The sequence below is a fragment of the Mesocricetus auratus genome, unplaced genomic scaffold, assembly GCF_017639785.1.
Source record: "Mesocricetus auratus isolate SY011 unplaced genomic scaffold, BCM_Maur_2.0 Super-Scaffold_100020, whole genome shotgun sequence".
In the NCBI taxonomy this organism is placed as follows: domain Eukaryota; kingdom Metazoa; phylum Chordata; class Mammalia; order Rodentia; family Cricetidae; genus Mesocricetus; species Mesocricetus auratus.
The window spans coordinates 30,972,553-30,990,979 of NW_024429201.1; positions in this window are offsets into that span (position 1 = coordinate 30,972,553).

Sequence of the window (18,427 nt, forward strand, 5' to 3'; positions counted from 1 at the left end):
TTCACACACTTCTGTTTGTTAAGTTTGGACAAAGTTTTGTCTATCTTGTTGATTTTCTCAAGGAACCAACTCTTCGTTGCATTGATTCTTTGTATTGTTTTCCTAGTTTCTACTTTATTGATTTCATCCCTCCATTTGATTATTTTCTGGCATCTACTCCTCCTGAGGTAGTTTGCTGCTTTGTGTTCTAGAGCTTTCAGCTCTGCTGTTAATTCTCTAGTATAGCTATTCTCCATTTTCTTCATGTGGGTACTTAGTGCTATGAACTTCCCTCGTAGCACTGCTTTCAAAGTGTCCCATAGGTTTGGGTATGTTGTGTCTTCATTCTCATTGAATTCTAGGAAGTCTTTAATTTCTTTTTTTATTTATTCTTTGACCCAGGAATGGTGCAATTGTGCATTATTTAATTTCCATGAGTTTGTAGGGTTTCTGCAATTTGTGTTGTTGTTGAGTTCTAATTTTGATGCATAGTGGTCTGATAAGATGCATGGAGTTATTCCAATTTTTTGTACCTTCTGAGGTTTGATATGTTGCCAAGTATGAGGTCCATTTTTGAGAAAGTTCCATGTGGTGGTGAGAAGAAAGTATATTCTTTTTTATGTGGATGGAATGTTATATAGATGTCTGTTAATCCAAATTGTGTCATAACTTCTATTAGACCCTTTGCTTCTTTGTTAAGTTTCTGTCTGGTAGTGATGAGAGAGGGGTGTTGAAGTCTCCTACTGTAAGTGTGTGGGGCTTTATATGTGATTTGAGTTTTAGTAATGTTTCTTTTACAAACATGGATGCCTTTGTATTTGGGGCATAGATATTCAGAATTGAAAGTTCATCCTGGTGGATTTCTCCTGTGATGAGTATGTAATGACCTGCTTCATCTCTGTTGATTCATTTTATTTTAAAGTCTAATTTGTTAGATATTAAGATTGCTACCCCCGCATCATTTTGGGGTCCATTCGATTGGAAAATCTTTTTCCAACCTTTGACTTGGGGCAATGCCTGTCTTTGAGGCTGAGGTGTGTTTCTTTTATGTGGCAGACAGTTGGGTTCTTTCTTTGAATACATTCTGTTAGCCTGTGTCTTTTTATGGTCGAGTTAAACTTTTAATATTGATGGATATTAATGACCATTGATTGTGCATTCTTCTTTGACTTGGAATGGTTGTTGGTGGTGGAATTATCTGTGGAATTCCACATCTTTTTTCTTTTGGCTGTTGGTAAGGTGGGATTCTTTTTTTTTTTCTTTCGGTTTTTATGAGACAGGGTTTCTCTGTATTGTTTTGGAGGCTGTCAGTCCAGCCTGGCCCCGAACTCACAGAGATCTGCCTGCCTCTGCCTCCCACGTGCTGGGATTAAAGGCGTGTGACACCACCGACCCGCTAAGGTGGGATTCTAATGCCTATTTTTCTGATTTTAGTTTACTTCCTTGTGTTGGAGTTTTTCTTCCAGAACTTTCTGTGGAGCTGGGTTAGTAGATATGTATTGTTTGAATCTAGGTTTGCAATGGAATATCTTGTTTTCTCCATTGATAGTGATTGAAAGTTTTGCTTGGTATAGTAGTCTGGGCTGGCATCTATGGTCTCTTAGTGTTGGTAGAATATCTATCTAGGACATTCTGGCTTTCAGGGTTTCCATGGAGAAGTCTGGTGTAATTCTGATAGGTTTGCTTTTATATGTTACTTGACCTTTTTTTCTGAGCAGCTCTTAATATTTTTTCTTTATTCTGTATATTTGGGGTCTTGATTATTATGTGGCAAGGGGACTTGTTTTTGTGGTCCACTCTATTAGGTGTTCTGTAAGCTTCTTTTACCTTCATTGGTATGTCTTTCTTTAGGTTGGGGAAGTTTTCTTCTATGATTTTGTTGAATATATTTTCTGCCCCCTTTGAAGTTGTTTTCTTCACCTTCTTCTATACCTATTATTCTTAAGTCTGGTCTTTTCATGGTGTCCCATATTTCCTGGACGTTTTATGTTAGGGATTTGTTGAACTTACGATTTTCTTTGGTAGATGAATCAAATTCTTCTGGTGTATCTTCAACACCTGAGATTCTGTCTTCCATATCTTGTATTCTGTTGGTTTTGCTTGCATCTGTAGTACCTGACCATCTGCCCAGGTTTTTTATTTCTAGCCTTCCTTCAGATTGTGTTATTTTTGTCTCTATTTCAGTTTTCAAGACTTGCACTGTTTGAATTATTTCTTGCAATTTTTGCTTAGTCTTTGCGTCCATTTGTTACATTTTTTGATCTGGTTTTTCTTCCATTTCTTAAATTTTTTGGCTTGTTTTTTCTTCCATTTCTTTGAAGGATTTTCCTATATCTTCTTTTAGGGCCTCTATTATTTTAATGAAGTTGTTTTTAAGGTCATTCTCTTCTCCTTCATTTGCATTGGAATTTTGGAGTCTTGCTGGTATGGAGTGTCTGGAATCTGGAGGTGTCATATTTTTTTTTCTGTTGCTGAGAGTGTTTTTGTATTGTCTCTTTCCCATCCTTTCTTCTAGTGGTTGCCGAAAGCGCTGCTTACTGGTCCGGTGGTTAGGGGACCAGAGTTCCCTTTCAGTGGGTACAAGCAAGTCCAATACTCTGGTAGTTCTCCTTTTCCTGGTCCTAGTCTTGGTACCGTGTGTGAAGAAGAATACCGGGAATCTGTGATACATATTCTTCCACTGGTGGTCTGCATGCACTGGTTGACTGCAGGCACTGGTACTGGTCCTGTTGGTGTAAGAGAAGACCAGGAATCTGGGGTGTGAGGCTCCTGCCAGGAAGGGAAGCTCTGTAGCAGTCTCCAGTCACTTGAAGGCACACACGGATCTGTTTTATTTATTTTTGAGACCTGTTTTAAGCTAAAATTATATTTACTAAGATTAATTTTCTTATTTAGCCCTTTGATTTGTTGAAGTTCTAACATAAGCCAGTAATTGTAAGAGGCACTAAATTTACAAATGGAGAAAGACTTTTTCTGATTTTTTACAAATACATTTTTTTAATTTAAATTAAAAACATGAATGTTTCACATGTCAATCCCAGCTCCCTCTCCCACCACTCCTCCCTTACCCCTACACCAGGCACTCCAGCTCCCCACCCAATCCCCACACCATTGCCCAGGGAGAGTAGGGCCTTTCATGGGGGATCCCCAGAATCTGTCATTTCATCCAGGGCAGGTATTAGGCCCTCCGTCATGTATCCAGGCTGAGAGAGCATCCCTCCATGTGTAATGGGCTCCCAAAGTTCATTCTTATGCCATGGTAAACACTGATCTACTACCCAAGGCCCCAGATATTGCTGAGGCCTCCTCACTGAAACTACATTCAGGGGGTCAGGATCAGTTCCCTGCTGTTATCTCAGCCATCAGTCTGAGGTCCAAAACCTCCCCCTTGTTAAGTCAACTGTGTTTGTGGGTTTCACCAGTGTGGTCTTGACCACTTTGCTCATCACTTCTCCCTCTCTGTCACTGAATTACTGGAGTTCAGTTCAGTGTTTAACTGTGGGTGTATGCCTCTGCTTCCATCAGTCACTGGATGAAGATTCTATGATGGCATATAAGGTAGTCCTTGGATTCATTATCAGGAGACTATTAAGGTAGTCCATTTGCCTGCAAATTTCAAGATTCCATTGTTTGTTTGCTTTGTCCTGGGAATAGTACTCCATTTTGTAAATGTACCTCATTTTCTCTATCCACTCTTCAGCTGAAGGGCATCTAGTTTGCTTCCAGGTTCAGGCTATTACAAAGAATGCTACTATAGTTAAACATATGTCCTTGTTATATGAATGTTCATTCTTTGGGTATATGCAAAGGAGAGGAATTGCTGCATCTTGAGGGTGACTCATTCCCTTTTTCCTGAGAAACTGCCATACTGATTTCTAGAGTGGTGACCCACCAGCAATGGGAGTGTTCCTCTTTCTCCACATACTCTCCAGCATAGACTGTCCCTGATGGTTTTGATTTTAGCCATTCTGACCTGTATAAGATGATATATTAGAGTTGTTTTGAGTTGCATTTCCTTGATGGCTAAGAATGTTGAACAATTGCTTAAGTGTCTTTTAGCTATTTTAGATTCCTCTATTGAGAATTCTATATTTAGTTCTGCACCCCACTTTTTAATTGTATTGTTTGGTGTTTTGGTGGCTGCTTCTTGAGTTTATTGTATATTATGGAAATCAGACCGCTGTGAGATGTGGGGTTAGAGAATATCTTTTCCCATTCTTTCAGCTGCCATTTTATCTCATTGACTGTATCCTTTGTCTTACAGAATCTTCTATGTATCAGGAGGTCTCATTTATTAATTGTTGATCTCAATGTCTGTGCTACTAGTGTTATGTTCAGGAAGCAGTCTCCTGTACCAATTCATTCAACTCCCACTTTCTGTTTCAAGAGTTTCAATATGGTCAGATTTATGTTGAAGCCTTTGACCCATTTTGACTTAAGTTTTGTGCATGGCAATAGATATGAAATAGAAGCAGTCATCAAAAGTCTTCCAACTAAAAAAATGCCTAGAGCCAGATGGTTTCAGTGCAAAATTCTACCAGAAATTCAAAGAAGAGCTAAAATCATTACTCCTCAAAATGTTCCACACAATAGAAGCAGAAGAGTCATTGCCAAACTCATTTTACAAAGGTAAAATTACCTTGGTATCCAAGCCCCACAAAGATACAAATAAGAAGGAGAACTACAGATCAATATCACTCATGAACATCTATGCAAAAATACTCAACAAAATACTGGCAAATCTAATCTAGGAACACAACAGAAAAATCATACACCATGTTCCAGTAGGCTTCATCTCAGGGATATGGGGATTGTTCAACATACAAAAATCTGTCAATGTAATCCACCATAAAAAAAACTGAAAAATAAAAACCACATGATCTTCTCCCTAGATGCTGAAAACCCTTCGACAAAATCCAACACCCCTTCATGATAAAAGTCGGGGAGAGGTCAGTAATAGCAGGATCATACTTAAACATGATAAAAGCAATATACCACAAACCAACAGCCAACTTCAAACAAAATGGAGAGAAACTCAACTTATTTCCTCTACAATCTGGAACAAGACAATGTTGTCCAAACTAGAGCAGTAAGACAACAAAATCAAATCAAGGGGATACAAATTGGGAAGGAAGAAGTCAAACTTTCACTATTGGCAGATGATAGGACAGTTTACATAAGTGACCCAAAAAACTCTACCAGAACTCCTACAGTTGATATATACCTTCATCAAAGTGGTAGGGTACATCATTAACTTGAAAACTCAGTAGCCCTACTATATACAGATGATAAATGGGCTGTGAAAGAAATAAGAGAAACGTTACCCTTTACAATAGCCACAAAGAATATAAAATAACTTGGGGTAATGTTAACATATGCAGTAATAACTTTGAGTCTTTAAAGAAAGAAAGAAGATACCAGAAAATGGAAAGTTCTCTTATGTTCTTGGATAGGTAGGATCAACATAGTAAAAATATCAATCTTGTCAAAAGCAAACTAGAGATTCAATACAATCTCCATCAAAATACCAACACAAATCTTCACAGACCTTGAAATAACAATAATCAGTTTATGGAAAAACAAAAGACCCAGGATACCCAAAACAACCTTTTACAATAAAGCAACTTTAGGAGGCATCACCATCCCTGACTTCAAGCTCTATTACAGAGCTATAGTCCTCAAAAAAGCTTGGTACTGGCCAAAAATAGACAGGTAGACAAGCCGAATCAAGTTGAAAATCCTGATGTGGATTCACACACCCAAAAACACCTGATTTTTGACAAAGAAGCTAAAAATATACATTGGAAAAAAGAAAACATCTTCAACAAATGGTGTTGGTATAACTGGATGTGGACATGTAGAAGACTGCAGATAGTCCATATCTACTGTCATGGCTTGCTGTTTTTGTTTGCTTGTTTTGTTTTCAGAGACAGGGTTTCCCTGTGTAGTTTTGAAGCCTGTCCTGGAACTAACTCTTGCAAAGCAGGCTGGTTTTGAGCTCACAGATCTCTTACTGCCACTGCATCCCAAGTGTTGGGATTAAAGGCATGTGCCACCACCTTGTTTGCCTTTGAAAAGGAATTCATTCACTCAGCACTACAAGAATTTACTCAGAGTAAATCAGACTCCTGCAAAGTGGACAACTGGGAGAGGGGTGGTGACTAGGTAATAAAGATGGCAAATTTCCAAAATGACTAGCCACTTCTTCACTCTACTGACTTCACACTGAATCCTCAAAGTTTAAAACAAAGGCCGAATAAACTCTGTCACCAGCTAGCAGGTCCTCTGAAGGTGGCTAGCTCACCGAGTTCAAGGTCAGGGTCAAGGCCTGATCAGATTAAGCTTGTTATATAAGCATCTAGGCCATTCAACCATCCTATCTTTCTTCACACTGACCAATGCTATATAGCAGGGGAACAAAAGCTCTTCAGGTGCTTAAAAACCCAAGTCACAGAGAAACAATTGAATTTTTCAGCTTCTGGGCACGCCTCTTCTTTGCAAGTCATTTTCTCTATGTGTCTGCTGTTTGTTATGTGTTTACTTTCCCACAACAATGGTCATTCTTCAAATGATTAAAAAAGAAAGAAATACACATTCCATTGCAGGTCTATAGTCTTTGTTAGTTTTATCATTAAGCTGATAATATGTCTCTGTAAATAAGGAGTCTCAGTTGAAAGGCTGCCCTGATCAGGTTTACCTGTGAGTATGAGTATGGGACATTGTTCTTTTACTGACTGGTATGGAAGGGCCTCTCATACTCTGGGTCACATCACATGGACATGTGGTCTTAGGTTTTATAAGAAAGCTGTCTGAACAGCATCAGAGGAAACACACCTGTTAGCAGCACTCTCTTGTGGGCTTTGCTTCATTTCCTGCCTCCAGGTCCCTGCCTTGAGTTTCTACACTAAATCACCTCAATTTGGATTGTTTGGAGTAAGCCATGTTGCTCTCCCCCATGGTGTTGGTCATGGCAACAGAAAGTAAACAATGAAGCTAATCATAAGATGTGGGTTCTTTTTTATTTTAGTTACACACTCCTTGAGGCCTGCTTTACAAGAGTGGAAAAAATACTCGTTTGATGGTTTTGCATAATACAGTTTTGAAAGGAAGAAAATGATGTATACCATTTAAAAGTTGCCCAGGTATTTATGTGCTTGGATAACCACAAAAGTACTTTTGCTTAAGATCTCCTGCATGGCTTACAAATGGTCTTTATAAAGGCAATGCTCAATTTACCCTATTTTAAATTAAATTCCTATGACTTTTTGTCAGTCTAGTGGAAAGGAACATGAAAGCTGACATATTGAATCAGTCCATTGCTCCATCAACTAGACTATTTTCCTTCCAATAATGGTCTATGAAATGGGACTTCAGAGAAAAATAAAGTATATTGCACATTTCAAATTTTGAAAGATCTTACCTAATGTTCCTGATTCAGTCCCATGTAGGCATTTCACTGTGAACTATAAGGTCAGAGCAATATAAAAATTTCACATTTCCTTTACCAGAGAAGTACTTCAACTGTATTTCTTATTTCTTACTTCCAGCTAACAATAGTTTATGTTCTATTTAAGGACATTTTTATCAGATTGTGTAAGTCTAAAATGCAGTAACATTTTTTCTATTGAGTTTAGATATTCTGTGAAAGTCTGACTTATTGTCTTTTCTTGTGACTGTTTTCTGGAAATGCTTATATGATTCTGGGTATCTTTGATTTCTCTAGGTTGAGCTTTATTCCCCTCATTTAATATTCTCAAAGGTATACCTGATACTTTAACTTAATCAAAGAATATTTGCCCTTCTTAGTTAGAAAAACCATATAATAAATGTGAAAGAGAAAGATTTAAGACCATTTTACATAATGTTTTAGAGTAGATGGAGTTGACACATACTCAGTATAGAAGGAATTATATCCAACTAAAAATGTATCTTCCAAATATCCACTACTTTTGACTTAAGTTGTCCTACAAAATTGACACACCATACACATCCAGAAATAGTAAATATCATACCATGGAGATAAAACAAAATAAATTTCATTTATTACAGTCAAAGAAAAGAATTTTCAGCAGTACATCATAGAGAGGGCTAAGTGAGAGATAGAGATAAGCAGTGAAGAATATGTGTGTGAAACGAAGCTGTCAACACAGTTTTAATACTATATGTAGTGTTTGCTATTGACCTGTATTAGTAAACAAGAAGTCCACATTGTGTAGCATCCTTGGCTAAGTTACAGAGCTAAAACTTATGCAGATTTTTTCCAAAAAAATCTTAGAATAAAGGATCCAATTACTTCTTGTTAAAATCATATTGACCATGATTATTCAGTTACTATTATGTATAATGCTAGAAAATTTGGGAATATAAGACTATTTTAACTATGATACTTTGGGTGAGGAGCAAAATGATCAGACACAGGACAGTAAAAAGATCAAAGGAAATTTGGTATCAATAAAATAATACACACCTTTAAACTCAGCAGTAACGCCTTCCAATCAGATGTTGGTTATTCACCTATGGCCTGTAAAGGTTGAGGTAGCTATGATATACCCAGTAATCAAAGATTTAACAACTGGAACCCATTTTTTGACACGGATGTTTTACTTGATGCTCTAAAACATTTAGTTGGGTAATTAATAGTCTGCTCCATTATATGGTGACTTTTTAAAAATCCCTTTCATATGTTTTAGGAATCTTTTAGAGTAGTGGGATTTTAGGTGGCTTTTCAAAAGACGTTTAGCATCATTTCTCTCTTTCTTTGACCCCCCCCAACCTTCACTGCCCTTCAATACCCTCCACCCTTTAATTACCCTATTCTCATTTCCCATTTAGCACTTTTAACAATTTGTTTGATTTACTCTGCCTTGGAAGATGTTCTCGTCCTCCCTGTTCCCTTACTAGTTTCTGTGGCTATTTGGACTAAAAGACACATATGCCCATATCTAATTATACTGCTTAAGAAACAAAGAAATAAAATGAATCCCGATGACAAATAGATATATTCTCCTGATGACATATTGTGTAATCTTAGATCAGTGAATAACTCATCTCTCATCAGAGAAGCTACTTTGCAGTAGATGATAATTAGCAGAGACACATGTGGGCAATGTACAGAGAGTGAGAAAATTTTGAGTAATCAATTCTAACCTGGATGTCTTTATCAAACCCTTTAGTTCAAGGCTCAGGGATCTATGTGGAACAAAGTATTTAGGAATCGGAGATGGAAGATTAATCCAAGTAAATAGCGTCATTCAGACATAACAGTCCTGCTATACATATGAACTCACAGAGATAGTGACAGCACACAGAACTCTGTTCAGCTGAAAATCAAACAGAATCTACTCTAAGCATTGAAAAAAGTTCTACTGTTAACTAAGAAGTTATTTGTCATTGGTACCTTTTGGGAAATGGAAAATTACTTTTGTTCACTGAAGTTTTATTGGATATAACATACACAATCCAGTGTGGTCCCTTGACCATTAGTGGCTAATCAAAATATAGCAAACTTCATTGTGGATGTGTGTGTGTGTGTGTGTGTGTGTGTGTGTGTGTTTACATGTGCGTGTGCATGTGTGTGTGTGTAGGGGTGTACTACTTCTCATTTTGTTTGTTCATTTGATTTGACTTTTTTGAGAAAGAAAGATCATGAAGTGTTGTGGGTATATAAGTGGGGAAGATCTTGAAGAAGTTGGGGGAGGATAAATAATATATTGGATGAAAAAGTTTAAATTGTAAAAAAATGAAGTTGCAGATTTCTGTGCAGAACAAGGCAAAGCTATTAAAACATGTGCTAGATACATTCATATTACACCAACAAAGCAACCTCAGAGAAAAGCTGAAGGGGTCAAGGATTTATTTTGAATAATGATTTCAAAGTATTTACTTCATCACCACAGGAACATCAGTTGGTCTAGCTGTTCATGTGATGACTAAAGGAATTACAGAAAAGGATGAGAAGAAGGGTCAAGCCAAGATATGGCTCACAAAGCACTTAAATATATATAAAATATTGATTAATAGAAAATTAAAATATGATTTGAACAATGATACATTGGCCCATAAATGTTATTTTGCTTAAATGGATATGAATATAAATCATATAGAAATCACAAATAAAATTTATAGACATTGTGCAAGGAAGGAAATATCTACCATAACTTGTCCTTAGACCCATACACATGTGTAATAAAGAAATAAAAATTAATAAATTTTACTTTATCTTACTAACTTCATCATGGCTGAACTAAGCACCCTTTTGAACTTTACCATTAACCTTCCCAAACTGTTTTACAAAAATATATATTTCTGCCTTTTATTGAATGAAATGTAGATGTTACAATAGATGATTAGTGTGAAAAATATTCCAATCCTTTTTGAAAACCTCTCAATACTAAAATGAGATTTTCTAAAGCTGGTTCTTCTTTGTTTCTGGGTAAACTATGTCGTACTTTCAATATTAATACATGGTACCTTAAATTATTCTAGAAAAACATTTAATTAATTTGATTATTGACATAACACCTGTTTGTGATGTCATGTATAAAAGTGACTTTATTTTCTTTAATAAAAATACTAAATTTGAGAAGAAATTTGTCAACTAACATTTTTAAAAATGGAAATTCAAAATCTAGTAATTTTAATTTCGTGTCCATTTCTTAACTTTTATTATATTAATTTGTAAATATCACTTAGCAATTTAATTCCGTACTAGTCAAGGTAATGAACATAGAAGAGAAATAACAATGTATTACTTTAAGTTACTAAAATTTCAAAATTATTGAATCATAATTAACTAAATACAGTTATACTATTTTGGATTTACGGTTTCTAGCTTACTGAAGTAAGCTTTTGTTCAGAGACTAGAGCATTTGCATTGAACAGTGGATGAATTTTATGCATTGTGTAAACTTTTTTTTTTTTTGGTTTTATGAGACAGGGTTTCTCTGTATTGTTTTGGAGGCTGTCGGTCCAGCCTGGCCTCGAACTCACAGAGATCCGCCTGCCTCTGCCTCCCGAGTGCTGGGATTAAAGGCATGTGCCACCACTGCCCAGCGCATTGTGTAAACTTTTATGTCATTTGCACATTATCCACCCCTAAAACTTGCTGGAAAATGTACCACACCTCTTTCCCTCTTTCTTTATTCTCAAATATGTAAATTTGAGTTTTGATCATCAGATTTATTATGATCTCGCTCTACGTTCTTTCCCACTGTGACAGCTTCAGCATTCAGCCTTCCTCTCCATGTATATTGTGTGTGTCTCTCTTCTCTCTAGTCAACCCTCAGCATTTAGGTGTCAGTTAAAATGTCTAGATTCTTGGACACAGTGAAATGGCTAAGAGTGTTTATAATAAATCATACTCACCATGTCTATCTTGACACAGGAGTGAGTATAATTCTTTAGAACTAATAACATTTAGATTTCAAAAGTATTGAAATCTTATTTGAATTTGTTATAAGTTAAATATTATTAAAATTTCAATATTTAGAACTCTATGGTTACTATGCAGTTTTAAAAATCCTTTAACATGTGATTTTAGTTTTTCATTTATATAGGAGGCACAGCAGTATTTGGAATTTTCATAATTTGTGTAAAAAATTTAAAGATTAAACAAGCAAATTTATAAACAAATATCTAGTAAGAAAAGAAAATATCTTTTCTCAATGTAAATATTAAATTGCTCACATTATGAAGTTCATATAAGAGAAAAATAAGTACAGAAAATAATCAGCAAGGAGCTACATTTTTAAAAGTTTATAAGAATGTATAATCAATGTGGCCTTTCATATTGTTTCTGTTGAGAATAGTCCAGCATTGATTTTCTCTCATAACTTTATTTCCAAAGTAGAATTTCTTACCAAAAAGGAATTTGTTCAAGAAGCTAGGCAAAAAAACACCAAATAATGGAATTAAAAAGTGGGGTGCAGAACTAAAGACACTTAAGAAAGTGTTCAACATCCTTAGCCATCAGGGAATTGCAACTAAAAACAACACTGAGACACCATCTTACACTGGTCAGAATGGCTAAAATAAAATTACCAATGACAGTCTAATCTGTAGAGGATATGGAGAAAGAGCAATACTCCTCCATTGCCAGTGGGAGTGCAAACTTGTATGAACACTTTGGAAAGCAGTATGATGTCTTCTTAGGAAAAGGGAATCAGTCTACCTCAAGATCCAGCAATTCTTCCCAAGGAATGCACATTCATACAACAAGAACATATGTTCAACTATGTTCATAGCAGCATTTTTTGTAATAGCCAGAACCTGGAAGCAACCTAGATGCCCCTCAACTGAAGAGTGGATAAAGAAAATGTGGTAAATTACACAATGGAGTATTACTCAGTAGAAAAAACAAAACAATGAAATCTTGAAATTTACAGGTGAGTGGATGGAACTGGAAGAAAACATCATGAGTGAGGTAATCAGTCACAGAAACACAAGCAGGAGTCTTCTTCTACTAACTGATCGAAGCAGAAACAGTTATCCACAGCTACACATAGAGCCATACTCCTGGAATCCAGTTGTGGAGAGGGAGGAGGGATGAGCAAAGGAGCCAAAACTGTGCTGGAGAAACCCACAGAAACAGTTGACCTGACCCTAGTGAGAGCACATGGACACTAGCCCTAAAGCAGGTGAACTAGCATTGGATCAAACCAAGCCCTCTGAGTGTGGGTGCCAGCTAGAAGACCTGGGCAGTCTATGGGACCTGTAACATGATTTTTTTCCTGCAAAATGAAATAATACTTAAGTGGCCAAATAAAGGGTGATGTGAAAGAAAACAATAAATTTGAGCTACTTGGATTGAAACCACCCTGACCCAAAGGTAATATGCATCTCACTACATATACACATAAGAACAACAAGGCTAGCATGCCATAGAGACATCAGAAATGACTTATTCAGTTAGGATGTCAATTAAATAGAATGACTGAATATTTTATAAAATAAAATCTCAAATTCATACTTTTAATATTAATAGTTTTATCTTATTTTATCTATCATAGGCAAAATTTACCTTGAAATAAGGTACAACTAGTAAAAACTAACTTTGATGAATTTGATATTTTATTTTATGTATATAAAAAACATAATATTTGGAAATACTACTACTACAGTAAGAATTTAAAAAAATTCTACTTCAAATATATCATATTGTATATTAAGTGGGAAAAATAATATAAATACAAGTATACATATTACTTGCTTTGAATAAAGAAACTAAAAGGTTATACAAATACTGAAAAAGATCTAAAGGTACATATCATGAAATAAGTAATAAAATGTGGGTCAGAAATACAAATTAAACATTTGTAAATTTAAAAAATATAGAACTTTCTATTGTTACACATTTTGTTGCTATATAAATCTATCCAACAATAAAAGAGGAGTACTTGTCAAGTGATAAAATCAGTTTTGTGAGATACCATTTCATATTAATTTTTTAAATATTTTATTGCAAAATAGTTGCATTTGCTTAATGTCTCACAATGAAAATCTTACTGTTAGGAGGCAATAAAAAAACCACACATTATTTACATAGAAAAATGTAGAGCCCTGTATCTTTCATAGAGCAGACATTTGATAGTAAAGTCTCTGACTCAGTAACAACATTTCAAATTGTGGGTAACATGAGTAAATCACATTTAATTTTAAACTTCATTTTTCTTGGTATTTTTAATATTAGCAAGTGGACAGATGTATAATCATTCTCTTAACAATTATGAGAAAAATTCTAAATGTCAACACACAGAAATCTACTTTTTCAGATTAGGGTTTCATAAAGACATACTCAGAGAAAACACTTTCAAAGCATTGAAAATTACTCCTCAGACTTACCACTTAACTAGATGAAGAATAGCAGCTCTGTTTTTCCTGGTCAGAGAAGTAGTATTTTCCAATGGGGCCAGTATGTGTTTATTCTCAGTTTATTGGCCACGTACGCAGTGCCAGGTATAGATAGTTCCTTCTCAAGGAGAGGAATTTAAATTCCATCCAAAAGTGGTTGGTTACCCAGGTAATATTTGTGCCACTGTTGACCTGGTATATCTTTGTGGGCAGAACATTGATTTAAGTCAAGGGCTTTGAAGTTGCATGAAATTGATGACTATTTTTATCATGTTGTAGCATGGAAGGTATGTTCCGGCAACATGAAAAATAGTAAGTAGAGGAGAAGTTTTGAGTTGGGCACTAGCACAATGTCTCATATCTATTGACATAAGTAAAGTTGTACTGAACAATTTGGAGTCTATTTTGTGCATAACTTCAGCTTTTGTTTTTTGTTGTTATTTAATTTTTCCACATTTGTTTTTCCTCTGGAATTTTCAAGGGTATTTTATTTGTTTGTTTTTGTTGTGTTATTTGGAGTGAGAGAGAGCGCATGTATTTGAAGTTGGGTGGGCTGAGAGGTATGGAGAATGTGGTAAGAGTTGGAAAGAATAAAATAAACATATATTATAGAAAAATTTTAAATAAAAATGAAAAATATATCACAAGTATGTTGATTCTGTCATTCTTTAGTGCAAGATCATACATACATATACATTTGTTAACAATTATGATTTTTACTTATTTTCTATCTTCAATATATATTATATAATATTCAGTGATATATAATTTCTTATTACACTGAACGTTAGGTAGTTTTTTTGTTTTTTGTCTTTATGTAGACAAGTCACTAAGTAAAGATTTTTGCATTCCTTTGACTTTTAGCTTTCTATTCATTGCTTTTTGTATTTTCTAATTATTTGTGCTATCAGATCTCCAAAAATGAAAGACCCCACTAAATTTCTTCTTTTTTATGACATATTGCTTACATACTGGTTTTATTCAATATCTGTCTTTTTATTTCCATAGAATAGTCTGTTTTTCACACAATGGATCTGAGAACTTGTGAGCCAAGTACACTGTGAATCAGTGAACTTGAGTTTTAATTACATTAGACACATTTTTTATCTCATTATTCAACACCAATTCACAAACACCACTCATGCCTCTCAGCACATTGAACCAGGAGCCCTTGAAGAAAGCATTGGCTCCTTTGTCTTTTGTAATCTTTCTCCAGCAATCGAGTGTCCCCATGTACACAATATCAGCCCATTTCTGGCCAGACTGCATCATCATCCTAAAAAAACAGTGTCAAACAGATAGGACAGCAGCCCTCTAAATGATGCCACAAGATTCAGACTTTGTAAACTGACTTATCTCTTCTTGATTTAATAGTTTGGTTAATGTTCAAAGTTAATAAAATGTGAAAAATGAGTCACTTCTTGAATGCTATTATGATTGGCCAAATCTTTAGGCATCTTGTCCAATTTCTACTGATATATCTCGTCTACATATTTTAAAATTAATTCCTTTACTTCTTGAGATTATAAATTACATCAATTCCCTACTCTCTTTTTTCCCTTCACATCCTGCCAAACACCACTCCTTTCTCTCATTCAGATCCATGACCATCTTATTAACTGTGATATATGAATATGAATATGTATTATTCCATAAATCAAAAAATAAAACCTTCTATGTTTTTGCAGTGTAAATTTACATGTTTTAAGACCTGACCAATTGATATTATATAACCCATTGCTGTTTTCCTCCCTAGGGAGAGCTCTTTTGTAATTTGAGCATTCTTTGGTTACCTGTAGTTATTCACTGAGATTCCTTGTTGGCTAAAATGATTTTCCCAAACCATAGAAATGAAGTTCTACTTAAATATGTTTCTTTTAAAAACTTTGGAGGAGACAGAATTCTAAAGTTATAAATTTCCACTGAGTTTTTAGACAAATCAACTTTAATTTTTGTGAAGTATTTTGAGCATAGAACCAGACCTACATTCTAAATCTCTGATATAAAACATTTTTGAAAAACATGTTTTTCAATCCCATTAACTTGAATCTAATTTTTCAGAGTCAGTAGATATGCTGAACTAAGGACAAATATACTTGAATAGTATGTATGAAATCTGTATTTCTTTGTGAATAAACTTGTAGAATGAAAGAGAAAATACTTCTTTAAGTTTCGCACTTTCTGAAAGTGATAAATGAACTCTTTTTGAAATGGTAGGCCTTTCTTTCTAGAGTGATATAGCACAAAAGTTTCTGGCCTCTGGTTTCTGAAAAGGATTGTTGGCGTCTGAATAGGAAGTGACCTAATTTCATCCCTCTTTGACTTCACTGGAGTGCAAGCATTCTTTACCACACAATAGGAGAAATCTTTGTGATGATTGATTGTACTGACAAGGAAGAAAATTCAAATAGCAATTTCTGAACAAATTCGACCAAGGTCATTTCTGAAAGCATAGGAGATTACTAGAGAGTGATATTAGCACTCTTTTTTTCTAATAATTGGATACATTCTAGGTATTCTAGTACATATTGAAACTCTGTCCAACCATGTTTCAGTATGAACAAAAAGAAAAATAATGTTTGTTACTGCTTGTTATCATATCCATAGAAATAGTTATTGTCTATTGGACAAATCTGAAGTAATTAAGGAACTGCTTTTACATAATATAACTTTATAGAGGTTAAACTATTTTGCAAAACTCATTTATGCACATATATCTGCATATACATACACTTACATATACATATAGGTATATTTAGTATTATATTACCAGGATTACTACAACCTCAATTCTTATCTCAATATTATAAAATATCACTTCCATTGAAAGCGTTGTTGATAAAAGATGAATAATCTGTGTAATTTGGGTGCAAGAATGTACAGTGTAAAATAGGAGACAAAATTAGTACTGTCTTAATCATTCCTGTATTTGTTAGGCTCCTTTCTTTTGGCTTCTGGGCATGAAATTCACCTTCAATAAATATTATAAGTGCATTCATACATCAATTGCTTACTCTTCTCTCCAAGGGTTCATTTATAATTCATTCTTTTTGTCTTAAAGTACAGCATTTGGCATTTTATAAAAATACATAGTAAGCTAAGACAGGTAACACTCTTACGTAATCTTTAGAAATGGTGACAAAATGGTCAAGGTCACCACCCTTGCATTGATGAACAAGTAAGTCATAATGAAGTTAAAATAATCCATGTTGGGAGTTATTTTAGCCTCAAAGAGACAAGCTAAGTAGCTTTGATTTAGAAGTATTTTGTTAATAAGAAATTGTCTGAATGGAAGTGTTTGCTGGCATTATTTTAGCAGTTCAATTATGGTAGGGTTACAGTCCATGCAATTATCCTGCCTCTTCAGTTTCAATATAGCAGTCTCAGTTCAATTTGTCAATTCTAATTCAGTCTGAAAGTCACAAGAGGTCAAAGCAGCAATGGCTATCTATAACAAAATAAAACTTTCTCAACAGGAACATGCTTGGTATCCTTACTACATTTTACGAGAACTAGTTTATAATGATACTTTATGACTCAGCCCCACAAACCATTAGGAAAACACAAGCATGCATATGTGTGGGAATGCGAGTGTGTGTGTGTGTGTGTGTGTGTGTTCACGTGTGCAAGCACACATGCAGTCATGAACCCAACAACCCCCCACACACATACACTTTTATTTTCCCTAAACACCACAGAGTTTAGACAATGGGTAGTAAACTGTTTCTAAATAAAGATTACCTAAGTCTGACCACTAGCTTTCACTCACTTAAAGAGAATAGACAAAAATAGCTGAAAATTGATTACCCCTTTCCTAACTTTGGCAATTTCCAATAGCTTCTTAGCTAGGAATGAGACATCAAGTTCACCCTCCCTGTTTTGGATGGAATTTTATCTGACTTGAGCTTGTGTAGGTCTTGTGACACCTCTGAATCCATATGTCAAATTTCCCTGTTGTGTCCAGAAAACCCTGTGTCCATATAGTAATCCAACATCTTTGGATTTATATCTCTGCCTACTCTTTGGTAATACCTGCTGAGCCTTGGGAGGTGAGAGTGTGAGAATAATGTCCTATATAGTGCTGATTATTTCAAATTTCTCATTCCCTGTACCTTGACAATTCATGCTTTTTTGTATTAATTTACATTTACTGAAAGAAAAAACTTCTCTGATGAGGTTCTAGTGATCAATTAATCCATGGGTATAAAAATAAATCATTAGAGGTTTCTTCAATTAGCATAATAATGATAGTAGTATTCTGCTAGGGTCTATGACCTACATAGCCACAAGTTGGTATCCCTGGTGATGACTTAATTGGTTAAGTGTCAGTTCTCCTTTGAAGGGCATTTAAATTGTTTCTAAATAGGTTAGCTAGGTATACCATTGTATTTCTTCTCACAAATATCGTGTTAACATTCACACTTTCCAATGGTCAGTTCTATTACTGTCATACAAAATGGTTCTTAAACATCACAGTAGACCAAGCTGGGAACCCAACACCCACAAGCAACCGATGCCTGGAATGCATTTTAGTTATCTGGATATAATTAATGGATACTTGTTTGAAAATTTGGCCTCAGAAAATATACTGCAACAAAAT